Source organism: Puntigrus tetrazona, chromosome 20, assembly GCF_018831695.1.
Source record: "Puntigrus tetrazona isolate hp1 chromosome 20, ASM1883169v1, whole genome shotgun sequence".
In the NCBI taxonomy this organism is placed as follows: domain Eukaryota; kingdom Metazoa; phylum Chordata; class Actinopteri; order Cypriniformes; family Cyprinidae; genus Puntigrus; species Puntigrus tetrazona.
In genome coordinates this window covers 837,375-850,713 of record NC_056718.1, presented here as the reverse complement: position 1 = coordinate 850,713, position 13,339 = coordinate 837,375, and the positions used below count along the sequence as shown (strand labels likewise).

At 39.7% G+C, this 13,339-nt stretch overlaps 1 protein-coding gene across 5 annotated transcripts in view; it reads right to left on the bottom strand.

Annotated features, from left to right (window-relative positions):
- The window catches only part of LOC122324501 (A-kinase anchor protein 7-like), a 29,154-nt gene that overhangs the window by 5,728 nt on the left and 10,087 nt on the right, over positions 1–13,339 (bottom strand). The window lies entirely within an intron of this gene.

Here is a 13,339-nt window from a genome sequence, read left to right as displayed (position 1 = left end):
CCAGATTGGTTTATTTCATCTTTGTACCATTATGAGCTGCTTATAATGCTCATATAAGTTAAGTATGTGTACTCGTATGGTTCACATGGTCAGAAGCAGGTTTTCTGGCCACTGCCTAAATGGGTAAAATGCCACTTTTTACAGCCATCTAATGCACTGGAGTCAATCTGGTTGCCTATTAGCCCCATCTATTGAACTGGTTTTCATTCAGTTTGACAACAGTTTCTAGTTTCTGGTGTGAACAGGTCTTCATCATCTACAATTTGCCTCGTTCTTGGTGGTCAAGGCCTTAGTTAACAATTCCCAAACATTTTTAACTTGAATTGACAGACAGTATTTAAATGATCAACATCAGCCATCAGGCCAATAGCTTTTATCCAAGAGCAGTAGCTTTTCTTAATGCTGACCGTGAATACTGGTCTTTGAATATCATTATCATTGTTATTATTGTACTTTATTGCATTTGATCATTGATTTTAATCATATGCTGTGGACTGGATTGCACCACTGGTAATTTAGTTCCAATGTCCAAAGTCTTAAGTCTAAGTTTTCTGTTTGGTCAATGAGTGCCAGTAGTGGGACCTTTTTTAATTTGTGAAAATATTATAATTGGATTAAAAACTTTATATAGCGTATCACTCTCTTCCTATAGTGTTTTTGTCCGCCGCTGTGGTGCACACTATGTCCGTCAACCTTGCACCGGTCATCGTCTGATATCAGATATCAGCACTGACCGTCACAACATCCCTCGGTTTGTTTGTGTGGACGAGCCTTCAATCTGCAAACAGATCACTGTTGGTGATTCATAACGCTTTTTAGTTTAGTCTCAAAACTGAAAGTTTGGCAAATCAGCCTCAGCTCAAAAAACGTGAATCATATGCAGTCGTGTCCAGCATTATTTCTGGCGAGCCGCTGAGAGTTTGGGAGCTCTTATCTGTGTGTGCTGTATCTCTAGAGAACCGCACAAGGTAATCAAATCTGACCTTACCCAAATGCATGCGCACACACACACTCACGCAAGCGTGCACACACAGGCGCACATGCAAACACATGCAAGCGCACACACACACACACACAGTTTCTGAGCTCAAGGCTGGTGCTTCTGCTCTGATGCATCACTGTCCTTCACTTCATCTCAACAAACAGAAGACACACAGAGCGGCAGACAAAGTCATCATCCTCTGTTCATCTACTGAGAGCAGCATCAAACGCTGTTCCGCAGGTGGGGAGTGTGTGTTTGTGTTCCTCATCTCCAGGACATCAGACAGCGGCGTGTGAACGCGCAGAAGGCCATGCTGAGTGTGTGTGTCACTGTCTATTATTTATATGCATCCCACTGCTTTAACACAGAGCTGCAGCTCGGAGAGCATCACACACGCACACACACACACTCGCTGTGACCCCGTCAGCCTCATAAACACACTGTATATCTGCGCCCCATGAGCTCTTCCCATGCTCTCTCACGCCTGACTGCCTGCTCCTCACCATCATGTGATCTCTAAGTAGGGCACGAGCTTTAGTGCGCACCATGTGCTGCGTCTGCACTCCCCGCCGTCAGACTGAGGCCCTTCTAAACAATGACGGACTGCTGTGGGCCCCGCAGCGCTGTGGGGGCCCCTCTCTGTGGTGCATGCTAATGTTTAAATAGCATAGAATTGTGTTCCTTTGACACTAACAGGAAGCTTGCACCAAACTAAGCATGGCAGCAATGCTACATGGTTTTTACAGTAATTCTGTAATACAGTAACACTTTAGTATATGGACCAATTCTCACTGTTAACTAGTTTCTTATTAGCATGCCTAATATTAACATATTAGCCGTTTATTAATACTTATAAAGCACATATTTTGCATGACCACACTTACATCCCTAATCCTACCCCATACCTAATCTAAACAACTGTCTTACTAACTCTTAATAAGCAGCAATTTTTAAGATTTCATTGAAGGAGAAGTCACCGCTGATGATTTGTTAATAGTGGGAATTAGACCTTAAAGCTGCAGTCTGTGCATTTTTCCTCTTTGTTGCCATCTCTGTTTGAAAATCTGCAATGTCTCGTCATACAAGACCCAAATAACCATATATTGTCCGTATATTGTCATCTGAACAAGTAATAATCTGCCACTTTTGTTCTGACCAATTGAGGAAAAAAGCACAATAAAACTCATCAAACCCTGCCAATTATTATTATTGTTATACTTTATTCTCAAAATTATTAATGTTATCAACATCAGCATTTCATGACTATGCATATATAGTCTGTATAAGCGTGTAGACTCTAAATGTCACACCGTTTGAAATCTATATTTAGAAACCCAAAAAGGTCATTATTATTCCTTCGAGCTGGTTGTTTTTAAAATACAAATCCAATTTTCACATGTTTTTTTATTCTAGCTGCCTCGAGAAACCCTCCACCCGCAGGATCCTCACATTCCATACAGTCTAATATTCGGGAAAACGTCTTTATATTTACAGACATGATGTAATGCTTGATGCTTGAATTTCCAGCAAAAACCTACCCGTACCGTACTAAAAGAAGGCAATAGTTTTGAACACTGGCTGTTATGTACTTGCTCAAATAATGATTTTCAGATGCAAGATGAAACAAATGCGGCTTTAAACAAAGTGATATTAAATAAAGAAATAAATTCCATTAAAAGGGTTCTTTGTGGAACGGCAAAAGTAAAACCCAAATTCAAAATAATGAAAAATGTTCATTTCAATCACTCGGTATCACAACTAAATGTATGTGGTGTACAGCAAACACAAAAACACATGAAATTAGATTGAATAGATTCATAATTCACTACAGACCTACTCAGTGATCTATAGGTGTATTGCATATCATTTATTTTACAGATCATTGTTTCTGCAATTGTTTTTAATTGACACACCCCTTTCAACATCACATGAGTTTCCCACTTCTAATTACGATACTCAATTCCACTTGAAGCAAATCACATATAGAACCACATATTGATCACATCACATATAGAAACCGCAAAATGAAATGACAAGAACACAACACACACACACACTCTATAAAGAGACAACAGTGAAGCACGACTAGCAGACTACAACGAGAAAGATGTCACAGTAGTTCTTCCACAACACTTCTCCTCGTTTAAAGCTACAGCCATCACAGACTGCTCTGATCGTGATCCTGACCCTAACTGTAGACCGAACCAGGCATCTAAACGGTATTCCGGCGGGTCTGCTGACGCACACATCCAGAGCACAGTACTCCTCCTCAGCCAGACCCCAATCAGCGCAGGAAATCTGGCTAATCCCCCCAGCTCCAGCATCATGCATCCAGCCCCGGCGCTCACGACGCGCTCACACACACTTACTGAGCTTGTCCTCCGGTCGGGAGAGAGGGAAGCAGCACAGCTGCCCCATCACGCCTGCCTTTGTCTGGCCTCTCGTCCTCAAGCGCAGGAGCAGCGGTACAATCCAGCCATGAGCGTGCGACCGTCTCTCGCTCCACCGCGATTATGCAAGCGCGTGTGTGTGTGTGTGTGGAGGGGCTGGTGGGAGATTGGCCGACTGTAGCTCCGCCTCCATCCTCATGCCAGCTTGAATAATTGCTCTGGAATGGACAGCGGCTTATTGCTGTGTGTGTGTTTGAGCTTAGCGAACTAACAGAGCTTAAAACATACATCTGTCTGCTGCTCGCACACTCATAATCCAGAGCAAGAGATTTCTGTGCAAATAAAAACAGCCGTGTGTTTGTGTGTGTGTGTGTGTGTGCGCTCGCTTCATTAATCACAGTGTAATCTGACATCAAACGCTCTGACAATTAAACTACCTCGTATTACACTCCACAGTGACTATAAGCCATTACATTACTAATTACACTATCAGACAAAATAACGGATAACAATTAGGGTTTAACAATTCATTAACTATACTGGTGCACACACACACACTCATCTACAGTAAATAGAGACATCCAGTGACTTTCTGTTTTATGAATGAATGGATAAACTACATTTTTATAATAAAACACGTCTAATAAATTAAATGAATAAAAATATAATAATTATTCACTACAAATTAATTACGGTGGAAATCAAATGAAGGCATAAAACAATCCTTGAAGATATAGAATAAATAAAATGAAACATATATATATATATATATATATATATATATATATATATATATATATAAAAAAACATATCTCATAGGGACCTAGTTTAGTCAGATTTAGTTCAGTTCTGGGTACAATTTTGACCCAGAAATAAGCCTAAGTAGGTGTACACACACACACACACACACACACACACACAACAGACTGGACACAGTTTCCAGCAAATGTATTTTCTTCCTGTCTTTACTGATTATTGCGTCCAGGCAGATTGGTGTTCCTTGTTGTATTACAGTAATGAAAATCATCACTAAGAACGATCAAAATTAACTTATAACCAACATCTGGACACAAGAATTTGTGGAAAATGTGCCTCTCTGTCATGCAAGTCTTGCCCTCAATTTCTTCCTCATCTCGGCCGATCGTTCAGTCATTGTACAGGAAGTCATTAGTAGATTGATTCCGATTCAAAACATAAAAACACATCCTTCTAACTCACATTCAATATTTTCAGAAAATGGTTCTTCCAATGGAGGTCAACAGTCACCAAACGATTCAGTGTCCAATATTCTTCAATGATCTTTTGTGTTTGGGATGATATGAGGGTGAGTGAATGAACATTTTGGGTGACCACTGTTCATGCAATTTTGAAGGGAATTATACCCATATCCCAAAGCCATCCACACCCAACACAAACACACAGAGCAGCCGCCCGGTGACCCCGGTCACATGAGCACCCCTCACACAGCGTTCAGCACAGCTCCTCTGACCCCCTGAAATCTGGCAGCGTTAGAGCCGGTCGTCTGAGGCCGGACACAATGTGAGACGTGTCTCTGCTGCTGCTTACTCTGAGAACTGTCACACGCTGCTGACTCACGCTATTACTAATGCCATAAATGTTAAGCAATGCAGCATAAAGAGCCCACAGTTTATACTTTATGAAGCCAAAGTCCAGGGCAACAACACATCATTAAACACTGCTCCAGGTTATTACAGCCCAGATTTTGTTGATATTTTAGTCAGCAATTTCAGCTTCGGAAAGTATCATCACTGAAGAAATAATCGTGCAGACTAGTAGTTAAGTCTGTTGGCTGGTTTGTATGCCATGGCACTACAGAAACGCTGTGATGTATATATACTGTACATACGACAACTTGCAGAAAGTAAGACGCAAAGTATGACAAACAGCAACAAACCAAGAGCATCTCACACAGACTTCAGCGGAAGAGGCTTTAACCAGAGTAAGAAGGTCCAGAGGTCTGTGGTGATAGCAGAGATTGAGCGGGGTGTGTTCAGGGCGTCTCGGTCAAGAAGCTGCTTCTCAGATAACTGCTTTCTTGTTTGCATACATTGTCGTCATGGTCAAAGTCTAACGGTTGTTTGCAAAACAGCTGATATCGATAACAGCACCCAATCAATAACATATTGTAGATCAATGTGGAGTAGATCTCGCTGTGGTGGAGGAGACCGGGAATTAGAGGGAAAATAAAACAGTCCTGACGTGTCTTTGGATGTCAGAATCAAATACTGAACACATACTAAGCTCACTTTAACTCTACTTTTACCATACTCCCTTTAAACAGCAGGTCTACGTAATATTCCCATACAGCGTTCACAGGGGATATATTGTAACCTTACAGTTACAGCATGAACTTTTATTTAAACCTATAACATTTACATACTGTATCTCACCATTCAGATTTTTTCCTCAGAAAATGCAACCTAGTTTAGACTTTATATATACTCCACGGCTTCCACAGACAACGCTACTTTGACACAAATATACTTGCCACGCCGTTCCTCATTTCATAGCAGCATCAGTCAATAGTTCTGGACCACATCATTTTAATCTCATGAAGGACAAAGTGGTTCAACTCCCAGACTGCCACTAAACCTGCGTCTGAATCATCAGTAGTTTTAGTTAACAATATTAATACGGCACTTGTCCTGTATCATCATAATCACTGTGCAGACTAGCAGTTATATACAGTATCCAACATTTGAAGTGGATCAAAAAGCATTTTGGTTTTAGGTTTTGATCTATTTCAAATGTTGACTAATATATATATATATATATATATAAATATATTTATTACAGTCTGAACAATACAGTAACACCTTCACTAATAATCCGAGATGAAGCAGACCCCAGGGCCCTATGAAGTGGACTGAACAGAATGAGAGGAGCACACATGTTCGGTGTGAAGGTCACCGAGAGAGGAACATTAGAGCAAAATGTACCCATCAGCCACTGCTCATCCCTCCAGCACTAAAGATATTTGAGTCATATCAACAGAGTGTAATTGATCTGTTTTCACTCACTTTTATTAGTCCCAGGTGTGCTTTGCACGAGGCTGTTTTCGGGTATAAAGCGTGTGAGATGAGACGGTTACAGCACAACAATCAGGATTACATTCATTCACTGTATTGTGTGTCTTCACGCACCCTGCTGGAAAACACTAGCAGGTGAAGTGGGTCGAAGACATGGCTGTTTATACTAAAATACTAAAGCCATCAAACAATTTGGACAGCAAAAAAGAGAGAAATATTAAAAAGCTTTACTGCTAAATTACTGCTAGTTGCCATAGCAACGGTTCTCATTTTATATCGTTTTAACTTGAAAATAAACAGACATCCATAAACTAAACCTACCGAAAAAGGACAAAAACACACAACAAAAACGAAAACAGAAAAAGGAAAATAAAAGACAGTATCTTGATAATACTACATGGTTTATCCCAGATTTTCTGATCAGGCTCAGAGAAGCCTTAGATGAAAAGACTCCTTTAACCAAACTACTTTGGCACCACAACAGACATTTAGACATTCAGTTTAGCACTTCCAAACATGACTATTTATATGAACTGAGTAATATGCTGTTCATAAAAGCACCTGGATGAGCTACATACACGTGTACATTAACTTGAAGTGGTCCTTTCCACTGTACAGAATGACATCTAACACAGTGACTGACGCTGGCATTGAGTTCATTGAGAGTGCTCATACTACAGGAGTGTGCACGGCTTACAGTACATCTTCAGCTGAGCGTTGTAGTAATGATATACAACCTGACATCACAAGAACACACACCATTCATTAGTCTATTAAAAGTCTAGATTCAATCGGCAGATTTAATATAGTTCATAGTATTTAATCTAGATCATACAAAGTGTGCCGTCTTTTTTTCTTTTTGATATCAGCATGATAACACAAGTAATAATCATTTTATACAAGTGTAATAAAGTTAGCTTTAAGTGACTTACATTCAGTCAATCAGACTCAAGTTTTGATGCTACTGGTCTAATTGGATTCAATGATCTATGCTAAGCTACGCTAAAAGTGTTGTCGGCCGTACAAAATGGTAAAAATCTACTTATTAAATGTTGGGGAATGAGCCTATTCAAGTTAAAGGATCAACCACTGCTCATAAACGTCTGGGAAGCACATTTCAAGTAGATTGTTTATGTACATCACTGAGATACTACTATAGTTTACGTTCAGATTTATTTTTATTGTAATTGTATTGATTTTGCGGTGAAAAAAAGAGATGGTTTCGGTTTTAGCCATTTTGGTACATCAAGTACATAAGTAAACAAAAATAAAGACTGTTGCCTTGGCAACTAGGGGAAGTAAAATAAGTTTTATTTTCAGTTAACATTTATTTTAAGCAACACGCGTTTAGGGCTTCAGCTGCAGACAGATAGGAATGAATGAACATTGTAGTGAATCAGAATAAATCACACTGCGTCGTGCCCTTCGTGGTCGCATTCACGCATTTATATTTCATAACAGAGAATATCTGTGGGAGACAGAGCAAAGCAGTGTGAGGCAAAATATGACACGCACTGCGATGTGAACTGAACACCAAACTGAATGAGAGACATCTTTCCTGAATAATAGGTCCAGTTCTGAGAGCAGAAAGAAGCAGAAGTGAGGAGCATTCAGCGGTGATGTGGATGAGCTGAGATAGAGGATTAGAGAGCTGAGCTTATCTGAGACGTGTGTGTGTGTGTGTGTGTGTGTGTGTGTGTGTGTGTGTGTGTGTGTGTGTGTGTGTGTGTGTGTGTGCGCGCGAGCGCTCAACAATGACCGCATGACGGGAGCTAACCATAAACCCGCAAAGAACACGTCTATGAAGCAATCATGGCACAATAACACTGTAACCAGCTGTTACGACAGGACAACATGATAAAAAAAGATTCGAATGTATTAAGTCTGGCGTATTAAATAAATATATGTATCTCACATTCAAGAAGGGAAAGCCACTCAGATCAGTTCAGAAGCCCAAACGGAGTAAAAATATGTTGCAGACGCTGATATTTCTGTCATACGGAGCTCTGATGCTTTTAATGTAAATGTAGAGCAAGATAATATTTAAATGATCCAAACTATTAATGCAATGCAATCCAACGAAAGAAATAAATGCTCCTCAAAATTATGAGACTGTCTCTATTTTTCAGAAAAATGCCAAAAAGCATCCTTCTCTCCCTGATGGTCATTCGTGCGTCTGGCAGAGTCTCACACAGCGGTCAGGAAACGCTCCTGTATTCCCTCGTGTGTGTGATTTCTGCCAGAAGACGACCAGAGATCTGTGGGCGGACCGGAGAGGGAAGAGATCTCTGCTGCACAGGAAACACTTCAGCAATCCTCTGCGGGAAGCAAATAATACGTTCATCTAATTGATTAGTGTGATTAGTGCAGCTGTGTGCCGGTCCAGATGAGCACGATCAGCCTCTGATGAACTTACAAGCATCTCAGGAGACCAATGTCTCTTAGATGTCTCAGTTCCCCAAGACTGAACATAATAACAACAATAAATGTTTTTTGAACAGCAAATCATAATATTAGAATGATTTTATGAAGTGAAGATGCCAAATGATGAGCAAAGCTCGTCTCATCAAAGCTTGTTTCTCATCATTAAGAAGTATTTAGTTGGTACTTCAGTTTTTATTTATTTAGAAAAGTTGTAAGAAGTTTTTTTCTTTGTCAGAATGGTGTATGGAGTGTAGATCAATGTGAGGGAATAAGTCATTTAAAGCCGTTTAACAAAATGTGAAAAAAATGAAGGGGTATGAATACTTTCGCACCGTATGCTTCTAATCCATTTTAGCCATACGCTACTTAAATCATAGCGCTATCCGAGAATGAATCCAATCTGATTCCAGATTCTGAAAGTGTTAATGTGTAACAAACACTGCCATCGGGTTCACCTTTTTATTTACATGTGAATCAAGCCGCTATGATAAAGAGTTACAGGATGAGGGGGGAAGCTGACATTCACGTAACCACTTCAGAAATCATGAGATAAGAAGAAACGTAGATTCACAGGATGTAAAACACTGTGCAAGGGATTTCTGAATCCGATAAACCCAGAAGATCGTAGCATTCAAGTGTTTACGTGCTTACTGTCATTATTTCAGAACACTCCTTTCAATCCATCCTGATCTACTGTTGTGTTCACAAGAAGGATTTCCAGCCCGACCGAATCATCCGTCCGTTACGGATTGATTATTTTGGGGTGATTTAAAAGTAGCTATTTTTGTACAGACGTCTGCTAGAGAAAACATCAATGTTAGCGTATTCCCTGATGACTCTGACCTCGTGGAAATGAACTGACCCACCTAAACAAAAGCACTGACCTCAGTGACCGCTAACCGTGCCAAACAACGCCAGTGGTGAAAGATCACAGATTTACTGCAGTCCTCATGATATTTGGAAAAAACTCAAAATGATGCAAGAGACAAAGACTGACTGTACAGAATAGTGTACGAAAACCTAAAGCAGTTCAAAGAATCAACACTGACCTCTAGTGTCATGAAGAGCAATATCACAAACCTGCCCATCGGGAACCAAACTAGCCCAAACCATCAGAGAAATAGACCACGATACACTGTATGGGTCAAAATCAATCAATAAAATACATTCTTTTATTCCAAAAATCATTAAACCTATTTTCTAAATGCCGCACAATAAGTATATCAAACGTCATTTTTGATTAGTAAAATGCAGAAGTTCATTTGGACAACTTTAAAGGTGATTTTATTTATTTTTTCTAGATTTTCAAATAGTTGCATTTCTGCTAAATACAGTCCAAACCATATATCAATGGGAAGATTATTTATTCAGCTTTCAGACTGGTTTTGCGGCCCGGGGTCACATATGATCTCTGAATCTAGAGGCCTAGAGGGAACCAATGAGATTCAGCAATACCTCAATGTCAAAACATTATCATAAATATCCCAAACGACCTAAACTACTTTTTTATTAGAAATGTACAAAATTAGAATTTGTCCTTTACCTACTGATCATCATTTTGCATGAAGTAAATGTATTTTGATTTAAGGATGTCTAGATATTTGCAGAGAAAATTTTTTTTTTGCAGCACTGAGGTGTGATTACAGACAGATCCACAACATCACTGACATCATCAAACACATGCTAATTATTATTAATCTCTCAGTCATAAGAACGCAATATGAGTGAAGTACTTTTTTCATGCGTGAGCGAGTGATCAGACGCAGGCTGACATGACTACATGAAATATAGATGAGGAGAATAGGAAGAAAAACAGAAATCAAGCACTTCATTAAAGCACCGTGTAAATACCACCGTATGTGAATGTGCTGGGGAGGATGTGCTGATGTAGGTATACGGTGTACACACACTTCTTCATACGCATGACCACTCTGATGAGCAACATTCAGTCGTGTCCCGCATCAGACAAAACCAGGACCATCACACGAATAGCTGAACGCAATAAATCTTCCCTAAAACCCCCAGGAAAGACTGTGAGGAGCGAGGCAGCTGGAGAAGAGATGCAGACAAGAGACAGACGTTCAAGAGCAAAAGCTTTAAGAAATGTCTTAAACTGGCAATCAACGTTTCAGTCGAGGATCTAGTAAACAAATCAGTTCAAACTAGTTCAAAGCGGCTCTATTGAAAGCAGTAGGCTTGAGAAGCCGTCTGTGTTTGAGAGAATAAAAAGGCAGTTTTTATATTTAGAACATACGAAGCCTAGTTAATTCATTGTTTGAAGTAATTCTTAAATGAATGAGCCGTCTGAACAAATCGTTTGAATAAATAACTCTCTTATTAAGAAAGTCACTTGCTGACACCTACTGGCGCTTTACTATGTATTTAAAAGTACCTTCCTGTATTTTTCCCAACATTGCATATCTTTATACTCATTCAGAAAATTCCACTTCTGCATTATTAAACTGACTCTCTGTATGAATGCCATTGATTTCTGCTGCTTCCATTTCTTCTGCAGTGGAAAGATACGTTTTTGTTGAGGCTTTCATTTGATACACACACACACACACACACACACACACACACACACACACACACACACACACACACACACACACAGGGACTCTCCATAGGCCTAATAGTGTTTATATTGTACAGACGGTATTTGTTATTGTCCTTAAGCATTTTGAAAAGTAAGGTAAGGTCCTCATAAGTCAACTTCTTCACACACACACACACACACACACACACACACACACACACACACACACACCAGCTCATCAGATCAGATCTCTGTGTGGAGCACTGGCTGTTATACAAATATCTCACTGGATTATTACAATTATTGGCCAAATTAATGTTTGGATATAAAGAGATCCGGTCTGTGTTCGCTCCTTCTGTTTGAAAAACTCTGCATCACAAATCCATCAGCGATCGACGAATCCAGACTGAAATAGTTTTGTAACGCTAAAAAGGCTCTTCAACCTGCGTTGAGCACGAACAACTGTCACGCACTTAAGTGTTCACATACTTTCAGGGCACTGTGTATTTAGGCAAAATGGGCCAAAAGCACTGCATCAATGGAAATGTTTGAAACAAAAACGAACTTCGCCAGTAAAGGCATTCCGCTAATTTTACAGCAATTTACTGTAAGCTCTGTGTGAAGGGGGTTATTGAGGGAGGAACTGGTGTGGTGGGAAAATATACCCAGGTTCTGTTACAGAAGAGCCAACTGAAATCCAAGACGTACAAAATACACCGAGACGGGCAACGGGTGAAACAAGGGTCAACACTGGCAGTGTTTTTACAATATAAATACTGGGATATGTGGGTTATGATAAAATTAAGTAATTTCTTCTTAACAGACGCGTTACACTTCAGGTTAAAAGCATTCCTAACATGTTGGACCTTTCGTTGAAAGTAGCCTGCTTTTAGCCGTTCAGACATGGCTTCACTTTTCTAGAGCTGTGTTTGAGTTAGGGGAGGTATCTCTCGTTTGCCTAGGTTTACTATTTCTACCTCTGTTAGCTGACACTAGAAGGGCTGCTAATTCCTTCCCATGCACCAAGCGTCCAAAACATTTAAACTAATTTTACACGAGCCAGACTAAAAAACTAAACACTGTAGACTTTAATCACATCTTTCCCCGTCATTTCAGGCAGATTCATTACGCTAATGCACGTTCAAGTGTTCACTTCCCTAATAAGGCGACTCGCGGTTAAGTTACTTCACGTTATAAAAACTCCACCAATCACTACGTAGACTACAGATGATGTCATCAGCACAGGGACATACCAGGGATGTAAAAGTAGTACCTGCATATAGTCAGATTCAAAATTCATGCTTGAGTTGAAGATGGATTTTAGAGATCTACTATATTTGAATCATTCCTCACATCCGGCACTTCAAAAAGTTTTAGGAATGAAGCGTATAAAGTGTACTGTGCAAAAGTGCATCTAAAAACAGTTTTAATAAGTTCTTTCTATCTGTCTTCATTCGGTCATCATGATGTTTCCAGACGTTTCACTCCAGTGAGATGTTAGCTGGGTCCACACTGAGATCTGATCTGAGTCAGAAGATAGAATAACTCACCATTTATTAGCTGCTGAAAACACTGGTGGTATAAAGCGTTCACACAGTATTTATATGTAATATGATATATGGACAACCCCTCACTAAAACCTGAATATAAACGGGAACAAAACGGTTTTAAAGAGCTGCTAAAATGAAGAAAAAGCTGCCTCACTGCCTTTACAAATACGCATTGATAAGGTGCAATAAATAATAAACACTTAAATGTGCATTTTGAAAGTTTTATTTGCACTAGGCAAAAACATTTTATGTAAGTAAAATCTACACATATTTCAAACAACAACAAAAACGATGTTTTGTCTGTAGAGTATTAGTAACGAGCTGAAATGAAAGAGTGTGCACACGACCTGCAAACCTGAGCCCAACTGAGAAAACAGCAGAGCTTCTGAACTGACGTTCCTCCA